Below are 17,321 nucleotides of genomic sequence, written 5' to 3' on the forward strand. Positions count from 1 at the left end.
AAATGAATGTAGGGAGTTCCAGGAAACGTCTATAGATAGCATTCAAGTTGTGAAAGAGGATGGTACACAAAAGACCCTAGCGAACTCTCATAGTGAAATTAATTACCCAGAAGAAGTTAGTGTGCTTTCTGTCCTTTAGTTTACTTCCGTAGGTTTATACACATCAATGTTTTAAAACCTGTTAATTAGAACAAAATCTATATAAATATAACATCTGACATATTATGAGGCTACCTCATTTAAGACGAACGAACTTAAAGTATTTTGTTCACTAAGGAAATTTAGCCTAAGGTTAAAAAGGAATTCCGTTCCATATTCTGATTTCCACGGCATTTTGTACAATGCTCACAACCACCAAAGAAATACGTAATAACATGTCGTGTTTCACAATCAAATAATTAGTGAGAATTAGGGATGTACAATTTAGTTATTTACATTCATAATATGTGCGTAACAATCGCTAAACAAGCAGAGAAAATTAAAGAAAGGTATCTAGGAGTGGTAATTAGGGTTTATACCTCTTAGCGCATAACAGTAATTAGTGCAATGATAATGATACTGCCTTCAACAGTCATCAGGCCGACAGCAGGTTAGTCATTGTATCCAGCGTTGAAATTACCGGAATGGCCGTGTGCTTAAGTTGCGGTCTAGCCTACACGATCGTACGACCTTCCTCACGGGCACGTTCAGAAATGGGGAGAATCTGTGGGCGTCAGCTCCATTCATCATAGCCGCTCTGCCTGCTGTCTGCCTTACATGTCGAGAAAGTGCGTGTTCGATTCTTAATACTCAACCCGTTAGCGACTGCGTGTACCAATGGTGTGGCACACAGACGTCGTGCTCAAGGGCTGTCATGTATCAACGCTGCTATACACTGTCATACCGCTCTCTCGGCAGATTTAGCAAGGAATCCAATTGTTATGATACGGCTCCAGAAGCAGGGGCGGATTTATTAATTCCGTGACCCTTGGTACATTTGTAACATACACCTTCCAAGAAAAATAAAACAGTAGTCAAATACTGTATTTAAAATAATTACAAACCGAACAAATGACATTTAAAAAACTAGAGTATATGAAACTCGATAACGTTTAAACATGAAAATGAACTCGCCAATTATACAGGGTGTCCCAGGAGAAATGGTCAATATTCAGGGATATGGCAGGAACGACCTAATTTTTCTTAAGACGCCGTCTCCGAGCGGAGGTTGGCGATCCACGTCACTAGCTCTGATCTTGACAGTGCAGAATGGAATGCCATTTCTGAAGTACAGCAGTGCTATCTTCGAAGGTCTTTCAGCCATGAATTTCTTCTTCTCCCAACAGATCTCTTCCCCTGTATCTTCCCTTCGATAATAAGCTGTAATAACTGATACCTCTCACCTCTCATGATATGTCCTAGATATTGGGTTTTCTTCTGTTTTATGGTGAGCAGTAGTTCTTTTTGCTTTTTCATCCGACGAAGTACCTCGGCATTAGAGATTTTCATTACCCAGGATATCCGCAAGAGACGGCGATACAGGAACATTTCGAAGGCATCAATACGTTTTTCTATGATTGGATCCAGAGTCCAGCTTTCACATCCATATAGGAGAACAGAAAATATATATAGCAGCGGATCATACGAATTCGTAGTTGAAGCAAAATACTTCTTATGGGCATACGCCCTAATCCGAATTTTTTCCGAGATAAAACGCACGTAATGAACATTATTTGACTTTGGCTAGTGGAGCGCACGTATGTCTTACCCACCTAACCTATGATGTCGCTATTATTTAAACGAAATCTGAAAATGTTGCCACTGATGCTTTTATGGCCTGTACTTATAGACATGGTACGGTATAGGATTTTGGGCTTATGCCGTGTCAAGAAAATAAGGTGAAATTTTGTATGTTTTGCAGAGAACTGTGCTCTGCGTCATCAGAAGTAAATATCGACTGTCCACGAGAAAGGCTTCTTAAATAATGACTTTTTAAATTTAGACGCTAGCGCTGTGCCACGTCCTGGGGGCCATCTCATGGCGAATGAACGTAACATTTCCACTTCCGTTATAACGTCTAAATTTAAAGAGTCATTGTTTAAGAAGCCTTTCTCGTGGACAGTCGAGATTTTTTTCTTCTGATGAGAGAGCACAGTTCTCTGCGAAACGTAAAGAATTTCACCTTATTTTCTTGACACGGCATAAGACCAAAAGCCTATACAGTATCATGTCTAGAAATCTGAAAATATTTGTGGACCTACATTCAACTTTTCGATCTCAGCAATATTTTTCCTTTTTTCTTGCATATCTATACTGATTTATTAATATGTAACATGTGTTTCCGTATCTTCTATTTTATTTTACTTTTCCTCTTTCCATCACTGGAAATAATTGGGCTTGAGAGAGTTGAGAGATTGTGGTTAACAAGCAAATGGACAGCGATATACTTTCAGCCAGTAGCGATATCATAATAATAATGTTATTGGCTTTACTTCTACGGGGTTTTTGATTCATTTTTACAAGTGTGTCGCAACCGACACAGATAGGTCTTATGGTGACGATGGAACAGGAAAGGGCTAAGGAAGCGGTCGTGGCCTTAGTTAAGATACAGCCCCAGCATATGCCGGGTGTGAAAATGGGAAACCACGAAAACCAGTTTTAGATCTTCCGACGATGGGGTTCGAACCCACCATGTGCCGAATACTGGATACTGGCCGCACTTAAGCGACTGCAGCTATCGAACGTGGTCTTTGTCCCGTGGGAGTTCACAATTAATAATAATAAAAATATCGTATACAGTAACATGGAATCACCACAATAAAAGAGTGACATCGCGCAATGCGAAGCTTCGTCATTACAGGACAGCTGTATAGCCCGAAACCACATGACTAGGAGGCCACTCAAAAATTGATGAAACGAAAAATCCTTAGGAAAATATATGTTCCTACTTATGTAAACTTCATATGGATTAAAAGAAAAACTACAGACCTGTACACAGCAACAGATAAATGTACTGATGCCGTACGTATGAGGCCCTTGAAATTCAATGATTAGGCTACTTCTGTAGATTGGAGAATAATAGATTTGCTAAAAAAAGTATTAACTAGCCTATAATCACTTCAAAGAAGGTCAAGATCAACTAACTAGTTGGAAGAAATAAATGCAACAGACAATACCATAAAAAATCGTTAACTCTTTGGAATTCTGATTGTGAATCACACATTCGCGGAAAAAACTAAAAGGACCACTGGAAAACAGTGGACGGAAGAGCTGAAAAAAAAACACAGCGAATTCATGAGGAGATTTTGGGAAGAGAAGAAGAAGAAGAAGAGTGGTAAGCCGTCAAACCAAGATAGCAAATTCAAACGCGCTGTTTAATTTAGCATAACGAAGAAATGTAATAATAATAATAATAATAATAATAATAATAATAATAATAATAGTAATAATAATAATAATAATAATAATAATAATCAAACAGATCTTCAAATATCTTTGAAACAAGAAGTCAACAACAACCTGAATTCATGAAGTCAAGAAAGATTTAGAAAGAAAGGGAAGAAGAAGGAACACAGAGAGAGGTTTTTAGAAAGAAAGTTTTAAAAATGGAAGGATTCCAAGGTAGGGAGGGAAAGGAAACAGGCTCAAAACAATCTGAGGAGAGGGAAAACGAGAAATAGTGACCAGATGAAGGAGTATTGGAGGAGGAAGAAAGAACAACAAAGGATGAAGCATTGGAGTTGTCTCGTGGCCCTTAGAGTATCCTAACGGAGAAATAATAATAATAATAATAATAATAATAATAATAATAATAATAATAATAATAATAATAATAATAATAATAATAATAATAATAATCATCATCATCATAATAATAATAATGATAATAATAATGCCTGCCAGCGTTTGTACTTGTCCTCATAGTAGTTGAGATATTTTAAAAATCTGTTCGTGCCTGGTTTGGTCCCAAGCAGATTGTAAATTCATCTGCTGTTCCCTTCTTTTTTGGGGTCCCAGACACGTGCTTAGAAATCACAAGATGATGGCAATCATTGGATAATGACCACTCTGGCACTAGGCAAGCCCAGTGTTGCCTACATCTTATCTTGTGGACCTGGGTCCGATTCCTGGCCAGTCCTTTGATTTTAATTCCGGACGAAGAACAGGAATGCGGATCACTCACTGACGAAGTGTCTGATACAAGAGGAAGTAAAATAGCTGAGGACGGTGTCTCGCCAACGATGTGCCACCCCAGAATCTGCACACCATCTCGCTAGGCAGCTCCAACGCCTCAGTTTTTGTTGTTGTTATTATTCTATAATTTTCGCCGAATTGATCTTTCAAATTTCATCACCAATCCTGAAACTTCTTGGTGGGCATTAAGAGGTCGTTCACACTTATACAGATCATTCCAAAGTTGTGTCTTTGCCTCATCACAAAGTGCAGTCCCACATCAACACAGAGGGCAGCCCACACAGGTTTTTATCACTGCATCCGTAGGACGTAATTGTCAACACCGCAATATGCAGGCAGGCGGTGGTCCTTTGTCTACTGCAGGGACATCAAGACGACGAGCACTGAACTGCTTGTGAGCTGACAAAACGTTCAGTGTGGTAACAGGAGAGGAATTTTATTGTTTCACAAGGAATAAAGCCCGTTGCAAAAAAAAAAAAAAAAAAAAAAAAAAACTAGTTCGTGCAAAATTTCATCCGTTATTTATTTAACTGAAAACCGAAAATGAGCAAGTGGCTATGGGTTTTCCTCATACAAAACGAATTGTCGATCACCTTTCGAGCTTTTTTTCACTTCTTTCTTTCCTTTTCTTAAAGTAATATAAATTATTTTAAGACTTATTTTATCGTGTTTTTGTTCTTATGCTCTTTAAACTGAGAGTCATGCAAAACGCTACCTCCTCTAAGTAAAGCTCAAACCATTACAGGCCAGGTTGTGAGTTTCACTAATAGGAAAAGTCCTCTCAGTTTCAATTACTGATTTGATGGGGTGAAAGTTCCTTATGAGGATCACTGTTACCTACAGGTCCTACCAAAAGTTTAAGGACACCTGCATATTTCATGAACACGATTCCTGTCCTTAAACATTTAGTCTCAGGCTTACAATTGTTTACAGGGAACTAGAACATATTTAGAGGAACATTCTTGAAATTTTAATTAATATATCCTTCTTTGTTCCGAAATTATTGAAGTTCTTGTTTATAATAATTGGAAAGAAAATAGCTATTTTTTAATACTTGAGGAGATCTGGACAGTACAATATGGCGATTACAATAATAATTGTTGTTATGGAGAAACGTAGACATCTATAGAATATTTATAATTGTAATAGAGAAACAGAATATATTTCCATTAAAAAATATCCTCCGTTTTATAGCTCGCAACAGAACCACAAAAAGTGCTAAAAAGGCAAATATTCCTAATATTCCTTGACCTTGGATGGACAGGAGACCCCTCAAACTACTGAGATCATTTGTATGTTACATTGTAGCGGGATATCTAAAGTACAACGTAACATAAAAACTATCTCTGTAGCTTCAGGGGCCTCCTGTCCAGCCAAAGTCAAGGAATGTTTGTTCTTTCACCACTTGCTGCGGTTCTATTGCGAGCTATTAAACGGGGAATATTTTTAAAATGGAAACATATTCAGTTATTCTATTACAGTTATAACTATTGTTCAGCAATCTGTGTTTCTCGATAACAAGGATTATTAATGTAATCCCCACATTGTACTCTCCAGAACTCATCAAGTATTAGAAAATTGCTAATTTTTTTTCAACTATTAGTACATTAAAATATAGTAACTTCGAAACAAAAAACGATATTTTAAAGAAAATTTCAGCAAATGTTCCTCTAAATATGTTCTTGTTCCCTGTAAACAATCGTAAGGTTGAGACTAAACGTTTAAGGACAGGAATCCTGTTCATGGAATATGCAGTGTCCTTAAACTTTTGGTAGGACCTGTAGGTCTTAATAAAAGGCAAGATCCTCATTGGGATAATCACATAAATTGGATTGCAAATAAAGGATACAGATCTCTGCACATGGTTATGAGTGTATTTACGGGTTATGGTAACGATGTATATAAGAGGACATATACTGTAAGTCTCTGGTAAAACCCTAACTACACCGTCGACAGAAGAGTAGCGTTACAAAAATATTGCAAAGTTTGAGCTTGGAAGACTTGGGAGAAAGGAGACAAGCTTCACGACTAAGTGGTATGTTCCGAGCTGTCAGTGGAGAGATGGCGTGGAATGACATTAGTAGACGAATAAGATAGAGTGATGTCTATTTCTTTACAAGTTGCTTTACGTCGCACCAACACAGATAGGTCTTATGGCGACGAAGAGTGATGTCTTTAGAAGTGGGAAAAATCACAATATGAAGATAAAGTTGGAATTCAACAGGATAAATTGGGGAAAATATTCATTTATAGGAAGGGGAGTTAGGGACAGGAATAACTTACCGAGGAAGATGTTCAATAAATTTCCAAATTCTTTGCAGTCTTTTAACAAAAGACTAGGAAAACAACAGATAGGGAATATCCCACCTGGGCGACTGTCCTAAGTGCAGATCATTGATGACTGACGTAGGACGCTTGCAGCTTTGTCATAACAACGGCGCGCTAATCGCCAGCTTCTTCCAAATGTGTAGCAATCCAACTGACGAGCCCACTGCCAGACTTGGGTGAAACGTTGGTTATTTCACAATTTAAAAAACCTAAAGAGCTTGGATTCATTATTATTATTATTATTATTATTATTATTATTATTATTATTATTATTATTATTATTAGTATTATTATTATTATCCCTTACGATGAGACCTGCTAGGAACCACGTGTCAATTTCAATTCATCCTTCGTTTTTTCCTCTTCCATTCTTTCCAGTAATCATTCATCATTGCATTCTGCTGTATTCTTCTCTCCTCAGACCACTTTGTACCGGGTTCCCTTTTCATTGTTCCTCGGAATCCCTACATTCTTAAAACTTTCTCTTTAAAACTCTCTCTTTTTATACTTTCCTCTTCCCTTATCTTATTTCTTTCTAAATCTTTCTTGACCTCCTGAATCCGGTTGGTTGTTGATTTTTTCTCCCAAAGGTACTTTAATATCTGTCTTGTCAATCTGTTATCATCCATTCTAGAGGTGTGACCAACGGTTATTTTTGTGTAACTGCTACATCTGTCACTGCTACAATCAGGTAACTGTGAAAAGTAACAGTTAAAAACGTTCAACGTTACTCACCTTTTTATTGGTCACAGCCTGGCCACGGCTTCAAGCTTGTCTTCTTACAGCACATGCGTGCACTGTTGAAAGTCTGTGCAGCAAAACACGCATTCCTATTTGCTATAAAGTAAACGAGAGACAGACAACGGATGAAATGAGGAGAAATCTGAAATCTAGATCAGTGAGTTTGACAAAAACCGGTACAAGGGGATCGATTAAGTAAAATGAAGTAATGTTATGTTATCTGTAATATCAATATGGAAAGTGAGCATACTAATTTATTTATGGTACATGATAAATTATACGGGTGAAACTTATATTATAATGTAGGGAGCCCTGCACGATGTCTGAGTCAACTGATTACCTGAGCAGTTGAATATGTCATACGAGTTTACACTCTAGTTACCAGATGACAGCAGCAATATACACTGACTGACAGAGCAAATGCAACACCAAGAAGGAGTGGTCAGAACTTTATGCCAATTGCAGGGTAGACTGACGTCACTGAGGTATGCTCATGATGTGAAATGCGCCGCTGTGCTGCGCACGTAGCGAACGATAAATGGGACACGGCGTTGGCGAATGGCCCACTTCGTACCGTGATTTCTCAGCCGACAGTCATTGTAGAACGTGTTGTCGTGTGCCACAGGACACGTGTATAGCTAAGAATGCCAGGCCGCCGTCAACGGAGGCATTTCCAGCAGACAGACGACTTTACGAGGGGTATGGTGATCGGGCTGAGAAGGGCAGGTTGGTCGCTTCGTCAAATCGCAGCCGATACCCATAGGGATGTGTCCACGGTGCAGCGCCTGTAGCGAAGATGGTTGGCGCAGGGACATGTGGCACGTGCGAGGGGTCCAGGCGCAGCCCGAGTGACGTCAGCACGCGAGGATCGGCGCATCCGCCGCCAAGCGGTGGCAGCCCCGCACGCCACGTCAACCGCCATTCTTTAGCATGTGCAAGACACCCTGGCTGTTCCAATATCGACCAGAACAATTTCCCGTCGATTGGTTGAAGGAGGCCTCAGGCCTGCACTCCCGGCGTCCGCTCAGAAGACTACCATTGACTCCACAGCATAGACGTGCACGCCTGGCATGGTGCCGGGCTAGAGCGACTTGGATGAGGGAATGGCGGAACGTCGTGTTCTCCGATGAGTCACGCTTCTGTTCTGTCAGTGATAGTCACCGCAGACGAGTGTGGCGTCGGCGTGGAGAAAGGTCAAATCCGGCAGTAACTGTGGAGCGCCCTACCGCTAGACAACGCGGCATCATGGTTTTTGGGGCGCTATTGCGTATGATTCGACGTCACCTCTAGTGCGTATTCAAGGCACGTTAAATGCCCACCGCTACGTGCAGCATGTGCTGCGGCCGGTGGCACTCCCGTACCTTCAGGGGCTGCCCAATGCTCTGTTTCAGCAGGATAATGCCCGCCCACACACTGCTCGCATCTCCCAACAGGCTCTACGAGGTGTACAGATGCTTCCGTGGCCAGCGTACTCTCCGGATCTCTCACCAATCGAACACGTGTGGGATCTCATTGGACGCCGTTTGCAAACTCTGCCCCAGCCTCGTACGGACGACCAACTGTGGCAAATGGTTGACAGAGAATGGAGAACCATCCCTCAGGACACCATCCGCACTCTTATTGACTCTGTACCTCGACGTGTTTCTGCGTGCATCGCCGCTCGCGGTGGTCCTACATCCTACTGAGTCGATGCCGTGCGCATTGTGTAACCTGCATATCGGTTTGAAATAAACATCAATTATTCGTCCGCGCCGTCTCTGTTTTTTCCCCAACTTTCATCCCTTTCGAACCACTCCTTCTTGGTGTTGCATTTGCTTTGTCAGTTAGTGTAAATACACTATAGAGTATATTATACACTGTAGTGTATTTGACTTAAAGTAATCTCCGCTGAAAGCGCTCTCTCTTGGAAGATATGCGTATTATCTGAACTCTGAAAGTCACATTGTGTGTCTGTAAGCTGCTACTAGCGTCAGTTACTGTTTTCACTAGTAAATTATTCTGTTGTCATTACTCGGTAACCTGTTATTTTTTGTTCTCGTTATATCTGTAACAGTGACAGGCATGTAACTGTAACAAAATAACTGCTACGTTATTTTTTCAGCCATTTCTTACCCATTCTATATGTCCAAAAAATAATCTCCTGTTTCACACTGTTTCTGTTATATTCTCTATGTTCTGGTATATTTCTTTATTACTTCTTAATTTTCATTGTTCTGTTATTTAATATTTTTCTCATGACTTTTCTTTCTAGTAGGCAGTATTGCCAGGTCTACAAATAAAAAGTCGGTAGACTGTACGTAAACGTTTCGGGAGATTTTATGAAAATTTCGCTGGATTCTGGAGCACCGAAATGTTATAATGTAACTTAATTGAAGAATGCAATAGTCATTTATTACGATAAAAATGTACAGTTTCAGTCATCTGTACTTTCTGGCCACTCGTATGCTTCTTTGTTTCTTCTCCCCACTTTTCCTGTAGATGTAGTTTATTCATTGCGTACCAATTCCGAAGTTGTAGCAGAATGCAGATTTTATATTCTGTATGCGGGTCGGGGATTTCCCTTCGAATGATGCAGTCACGCGTGAGTTTCGAGTTCAATAAGAAGGGAAAGATTACGCAATTCGAGCCTAAAATGAATGCGGGGAAGTACCTAACGAGTGATGTTATCGCAGTGAGACGAGGGAAGAGTTTTTCTGCACAAATATATTATGTACCATTAATCATTCTTATTTATTTTCCTTAACTTTAGATTAGAAGAAATTTCGGGAGATTTTTTGTTTTTGCGGGTTTTATGGTGTGTTGCCAAAAAAATGGGACACCTCTTGAATTTCGGGAGACCTGGCAACACTGCTAGTTGGCCTACTTCAACTTTATCTGAACTATAGTATATTATAAGATAAAGATAAATGGAGTAGAAATCAAATTGATAAGATTTGCTGAAGACTCAGTTGTCCTAGAGGAGAACGAAGAGAAACTACAAAGTGCATTAATAAGAATGAATACGATATTGAGAGATAAGTATAACATGATAATTAATACAAAAAAGACCGAAATTATGGTACGCAACCGCCAGCATATTACAGTTGACATCAGATTTAATGATATACAACTAAGGCAAGTAAATGTCTTTACCTACTTAGGACGTAAAATCACCCCAGATGGCAAAAGTTCACTGGACATAAAGAGCAGAATTTCCCAAGCAAAGATTGCTCTTTACAAGGAAAGGATACTACTTACATCAAGGAATTTAAATGTGGGGACCAAGAAGAGATTTATTCAGTGCTTTGTCTGGAGTGTGGCCTTGTATGGTTCAGAAACGTGGACTATTAGTGCATGTGATAAGAAACGTCTGGAAGCATTTGAGATGTGGTGCTGGAGGAGGATGGAAAATATCTCATGGACAGCAAAACTCACCAATGGAGAAGTTCTTCGACGAATAGGTGAAAAAAGATCCTTTTTAGCAACAATAGCAACAAATGGAAGGAATGATTCAAGGTAAAAGAGGAAGAGGAAGAGGAAGACCTGGACTGCAATATTCAAGACAGATCAGAGATGACGTTGGAACTGGCCCATATGTGGAAATGAAGAGATTAGCGGATTACAGAGAAGAGTGGAGAAGACGAATTGCTGCCAACCAATCTTAGGATTGAGAATTGAGAACAAGATTATTATTATTATTATTATTATTATTATTATTATTATTATTATTATTATTATTATTATTATTATTATTATTATTTCTAAGTAGAGTTTGATCATTCTATTTAACTGACGAACTGTGAATTACGCGTAATCAGTCGCGTTGCAGTTCTTTTGTGCTGTGGGCCATTCTCACGTTACGTATAAAAATTTGAACGGATCGCGGTGTTATGTCACTGAGCACACGGCCCCCTTCCAGAGCCAAAGCCAGCTGACGCCTGAAGCAAAGCACTTAAGTTGCCATACCTTGCCAGTCCCCACTCCGCGATTATGATCGCATTAACGTGGTACATGATGAGCTATTTGAAGACTATGATGGTGAGAGCTTACAAAAACTGCAATAAGGATTTCCCTGCATTACTTATTGTTGTCCCTCTTCCCCCCACAACTCAATGTTATTTACGTTGCTGCCCCGACTCGAACTACGGACTGTGAGGTAAGACCACCCTGGAGAGTTATCACTTATTCTTTACAGCCAATAAAATCACAGGCTAAACGGTTCTAGAAAGGAGTTTCGACTCCTGCCTCATCACAGCCTTCTAAATCGCTTCGCAGGCCATATAAATGCTAGCACTTCAAGAAGGTTGTTAAGTGTTTAATGTGTGTTGAATTTGCTAACGTTTATAACAAAACAAAAAAAACACACTTCGACTGAAAGGTCAGCGTATTAAATTTCGGTTCAGAAGGAGTAGGATGTGCTTACTATTGCCCATTAACAGAACAGCAGTCCCTACCAGAGCCAACTTCCATCTACACAGCGGAAATGCTAGCAATTCAAGCGGCTATACTTTATGGTACCTCACAACAATTCCAGAAAATTCTCATTCTTCAGCGTGTTACGACGTTTAAAACAACCTGACTGTACCACAAAGATTAATAAATACATATTTGTCATTCTGCAATTAGTGAGAAACGCAGAACTCCCAGGAATAACAGTTCACTTCCTATGGATCAAGGGACATGCCGGAATCGAACACAATGAAACAGTAGACCTCCTCGCTAAACAAAGTACAACTGCAATCCAACTCCCTTATACAGATTTTTCTCCCCTTTATCCGCATGAAAGCTCAAAGAAAATGGTGAATGGAATGGAAAACACAAGATCTGCTCGAAGGACGATATTCAAGCTAATATCCCTAAACAAACCATGGTGCGACAACATCAAACTTGCCAGACGTCACATCACATCCCTCATACGCACGCGACACGGACAAGGATGTTACGCCAACCATCTCTACCGAAAGTGTTGCACCCCCCGTGTGTCAAAGATTTAAACCACGATGTATTTGTTTGTTCAAAGTACAGTACTGCACAAACAGTAATGCTCTCAAAATTGATTAAAACTGGAATTCCATTTCCAACCAGTTCCTTCTCCTGCCAACCAGAGATTTTTGCCGAATTTCTAAAAAATAATATAAATATATAATTTGTGCCTTTTTCTTCCTTTTTTTCCTCTCTTACTTAATCAAAACTTTGTACTGATTTTCGTCACGTTAAAAAAGTGCAAATCATGAACTGTGATGTCAGAACATCCAAGGAGTGTGTGGTGTAAAAGAGAGTGTCTCCAACCAGTGTGCCAGTTCTTCTTTCTCCTATCAACCAGAGAGTGTATGCGATTAGAGCCACATTTCTCAAAAATAGTTTTTGAAATATATAATTTGTTTTACTGCTTTTGTTTTATCAGACATGTTGTTTTATCATGTTCAAAAAAAAAAGAATTGTTAATGTCAGAACATTCAGAGAGTTAGTGGAGTGAAATAGACCGTTTCAGCTGATATTTTCTGTCTGCCATTTATGTCATTTCATTCCTATGGCCTATCTCATATATATATAAATTATTGTGTGACTTGTAAATTTTGAATGGTTTGCTGGCTGTATGGTTGATGGGACCAAAAGTCAAATAATGTATTTTTTAATCAGTTCACAGGACTCGGGTTTCCATTCCGCAGGTTCGGGGACTGGAAGGTTGTATTCGGCGTAACCCACTTCTCTTCATTTATATAAAACACCTAATAGTGATTACATACCTCTACATACAGTACACGAGTAGGATTGAGCGGTTTTTCAAACGTGAAAAAGATCACAATATGAAGATAATATTGGAATTCAAGAAGAGAAAATTGAGCAAATCTTAGTTTATAGAAAGAGTTAGGAATTGGAAAAATTTGCCATAGGAGATATTCGATAAATTTCGAATTTCCTTGAAATGATTTAAGGAAAGACAAGGTGAATAACTGATAGGGAATCTGCCACCTGTGGGACTATTCTAAATGCGGAGATAGATTGATTGATTGATTGATTGATTGATTGATTGATTGATTGATTGATTGATTGATTGATTGATTGATTGATTGATTGATTGATTGATTGATTGATTGATTGATTGATTGATTGATTGATTGATTGATTGATTGATTGATTGATTGATTGATTGATTGATTGATTGATTGATTGATTGATTGATTGATTGATTGATTGATTGATTGATTGATTGATTGATTGATTGATTGACATTAGATGCCGGAGAGAAAGGTCCAGGGTGACGTTTCTTAGCAAGTTGATGAGATTTCGGTGTCACGATCTATCCCTCCAGTGTAAAATAAGGGTACTGAGATGGTATGTCTTTCCAGTACTGTTGTATGGATTTAAGTCCTGGACCTTGACACAAACATCGAGTTAGAAACTGTGAAATTTGGTTGTATCATCGGATACTCAGAATTTCTTGTACAGATCACATCAGCAAATACACTACTGGAAAAGCAGAAACAGATTCTTTTGACAGTAAAATTTCGTAAACTGGGCATATCATGTGGAACAGGCAAAGATTTGCTTTACTGCAGTTGATTCCCCATGAGAAGATAAAAGAAAGAAAACAAATCCATAAATGGAAAACATCATAGGGATATGAGCTACGGATTTTTGGTAAATCTATATATAAATAGAGTGAGAGACTTTTGTCTGTACAACGGTCATTTTTTAAAATTAATTGCATTTCTGTATCGGTAGAGTCCACAAGGAAATGTAAGCTACTTTTTAATTTACCGTAATTTCTGTCTGGCTGTATGTACGCGCGTCACGAGAAAACGGTTGAAGAGAATTTAATGAAAATCGGTATGTGAAGTCGGGAAATAAGTCGCTACAATCTAGGCCATAAATAATTGTATTCACACTGAGTGAAATGGTAGTTTAGGGGAATGCCTAAAAGTTAATTCTCAAATATTTATGTTATTAATGGTCCTCCCGATAAATACTAAAATTATATAGTATTACATTTCCGATCATTTATGTCTTATATATTTTTACCCTCCCAGTTATGATCACAGAGATATTCATGCATTCGGATTTTTGATGCTAAGTCCATATCAGCCCCGAGTCACGAGAAAATGGGTAAAGAGATTTTCATGAAAATTCATGTGTAAAGTCGGGGAAAAGGGAACTACAGTCTACGCTATAAATAATTTTTATAAGATGCTCTAATATCACAGAGTCGGCAGGAAACTAAATGTGAAAGCCTACAAGATAAAATTCTTACAAAACTGATCAACAATAACATTACATTGACCATTGTCTGTTGTCATGTGCTTTGTGTCTTCAGCTGCCCCTCATCTCCGATAGATGGGATTACTGCTGCGTACCGAATATAACAGTTTGACTGAATATTGGCGGGAAGCAGCTGGAGAGTTAGATTTCTCTCTTCTATAGCATGCCATTCCTCTCGTTCAAACGTTTTCTGATACTACTGGTACGTAACACACTGGTTCATCATAGCATTCCAGCTATTCAGTCCCTATTCAGAGGTACTGATTGGAATGAGCAGTGTGCATATTTAACGGAATAATGGCAGATGAGTGTTCACGACAAAATGTGCCATTTTTCATTTGATCGAATATTTTGTATGATAACATTGCTTTTAATCGCTACATTCCTACTGACGGCATTGTAATGTCCTATGTTGATTTTAGTTGTGAAAACCACTAAGACAGCTTTTCTGATAATTCCGCAGCGAAGCACGGGTATATCAGCTAGTTAAATATAATAAAGTATGAGAATATATATTTTTTTATTTTATCCTAACAATCACAATTCTTTTATTAATCGTCGTTATGCGGTCGATTTAATTAGTAGCTTTCTTTTTTCTACCACTACGAGCGCTAATGTGAGTTAATGCAGAGTTTCACTTAAGCCCTTATAACTACATTCGTTGTGGACATTTTTCAAAAATCAAAAAGCACCTGAGGGTATTGAACCAAGGAACACATTAAAGAAATAATTATGTAAATAAGTTAATTTTGCTAGGATTTGAATAAAAAAGAAACCGAATAAAGAAACAAGCGATTTGAGGCTGTTTTTTGGAAACTGCATTTAGGCCGGAAGCTAATTTCGAAATTTGTTTTTTAGTTTCAAACAGCTATCCAAGACTCAGAATTAGAAACTTTTCCGGGCCCTTTATCGCTTCAATTTTCGGTACAATTGAGGAAATTGCTTAATTTTACGTTTTTCCTAGTTTGATAAGAAATATTTTCAACATTAAAACACTTTTTCCCATTGAGAAAACCAAATGATAATAAGTAGATCTCCCGGTCATGGCCATCTATCAACGGCTGCTAATTTCAGATGGCAACCAGCCATAAAACACAGTCTGCACGGTTGCTAGGTAACATTGTCTGACCACCCATCCATACCTTACATCACTGCCTGCACGGTTGCTAGGTAACACTGTCTGACCATCCATCCATACCTTACATCACTGCCTGCACGGTTGCTAGGTAACACTGTATGACCACCCATCCATACCTTACATCACTGCCTGCACGGTTGCTAGGTAACATTGTCTGACCACCCATCCATACCTTACATCACACCCTGCACGGTAGCTAGGTAACATTGTCTGACCATCCATACATACCTTGCAACACTGCCTGCACCGTTGCTAGGTAACATTGTCTGACCATCCATACATACCTTGCAACACTGCCTGCACCGTTGCTAGGTAACATTGTCTGACCACCCATCCATACCTTACATCACTGCCTGCACGGTTGCTAGGTAACATTGTCTGACCACCCATCCATACCTTACATCACTGCCTGCACCGTTGCTAGGTAACACTGTATGACCACCCATCCATACCTTACATCACACCCTGCACCGTTGCTAGGTAACACTGTATGACCACCCATCCATACCTTACATCACTGCCTGCACCGTTGCTAGGTAACACTGTCTGACCACCCATCCATACCTTACATCACCGCCTGCACGGTTTCTATGGTTACACTTCTGTCACGAATTTTGTCGCGTCATGTTACACAATTTTTTGGAGAGCCCTCAGCTATCAGACGTTTATATCAATAGACGACCTCAAAGAAGAGGAATTTCTTGAGAACATGGTCCACAACAAGTTCGGATGAACTTTTCAGATCAGTTATAAATGAAGGATGTGTTACCATGCTGATCGCCAGCATCCGAAACGGATAGGCACACCAAGATGGCGAAGCTCATTAGTAGGCTCAGGATGTATATGACCTAAAAATATTAAAAATATGCAAGCATTTATGACCTAAATATGTATTAAAATATGACAGTAAATATGACTTCGAAATATTCAAAATCTTGCCACTGTTCAAATTAACATTATATTGAAAATATAATTTCAGAATCTAGAACATTCAATAATAATACATAAGTAATATAATTTTTATTGTATTTTGAATTTATTTAATTACTCATTCGAGAGATAACTCACGATTCTGAACAGAATGAAATAAATGCCACATTTGGATGGGCGATCAGAAAGAACTGTATGTATGTTCAGTCGTCAGCCCTAAGGCTGATTCGATCCTCAACAGCTCTGCCTTCAGCTGTCATAGATTGCCTAGGCATCACTGAAGAGGCGTACTAGGGAAATAAGGAGTGAGGTAGTTTCCCGTTGCTTTCCTCGCGGAGCCAGTAGTTGCTTTTACATATCAGTCTGCCAAGCCCACTGAAATGCATGCACCAACCGACCCTATGAGCAACATTTTCACACCATTCATAGCAGGGACTGGCTGCATAATGAATGGCCTTACTAGCATCACTCATACCTCAGTCACTTTTATATTGTCAAAGCCAAGGATAAGACAGAGACAGATCAATGAAGGTAACAAAATTGCTCTAGCCTATACCCGAAGACATAGTGCACTGTAAACGCTAGGTCCTGCCAGCAAAGGCATCAGAAAGAACTACAATAGCAAATTACATATATTTTAATTTTTTCAATTAGGATCAATCATCTATTTTACCGCAGAATTGACTTGTAACGGGAAAACAATCGCTCAATATCGCAGGATGTTATTGGGACATATTTGAAGTAAGTCAAATTATTAGAATTCAATTGAGAA

General features: G+C 39.0%; 1 protein-coding gene across 1 annotated transcript in view; it reads right to left on the reverse strand.

Annotated features, from left to right (window-relative positions):
- ss (spineless) overlaps positions 1-17,321 on the reverse strand; it is a 770,665-nt gene that overhangs the window by 590,461 nt on the left and 162,883 nt on the right. The window lies entirely within an intron of this gene.

Source organism: Anabrus simplex, chromosome 13 (genome assembly GCF_040414725.1).
Source record: "Anabrus simplex isolate iqAnaSimp1 chromosome 13, ASM4041472v1, whole genome shotgun sequence".
Taxonomy (NCBI): Eukaryota; Metazoa; Arthropoda; class Insecta; order Orthoptera; family Tettigoniidae; genus Anabrus; species Anabrus simplex.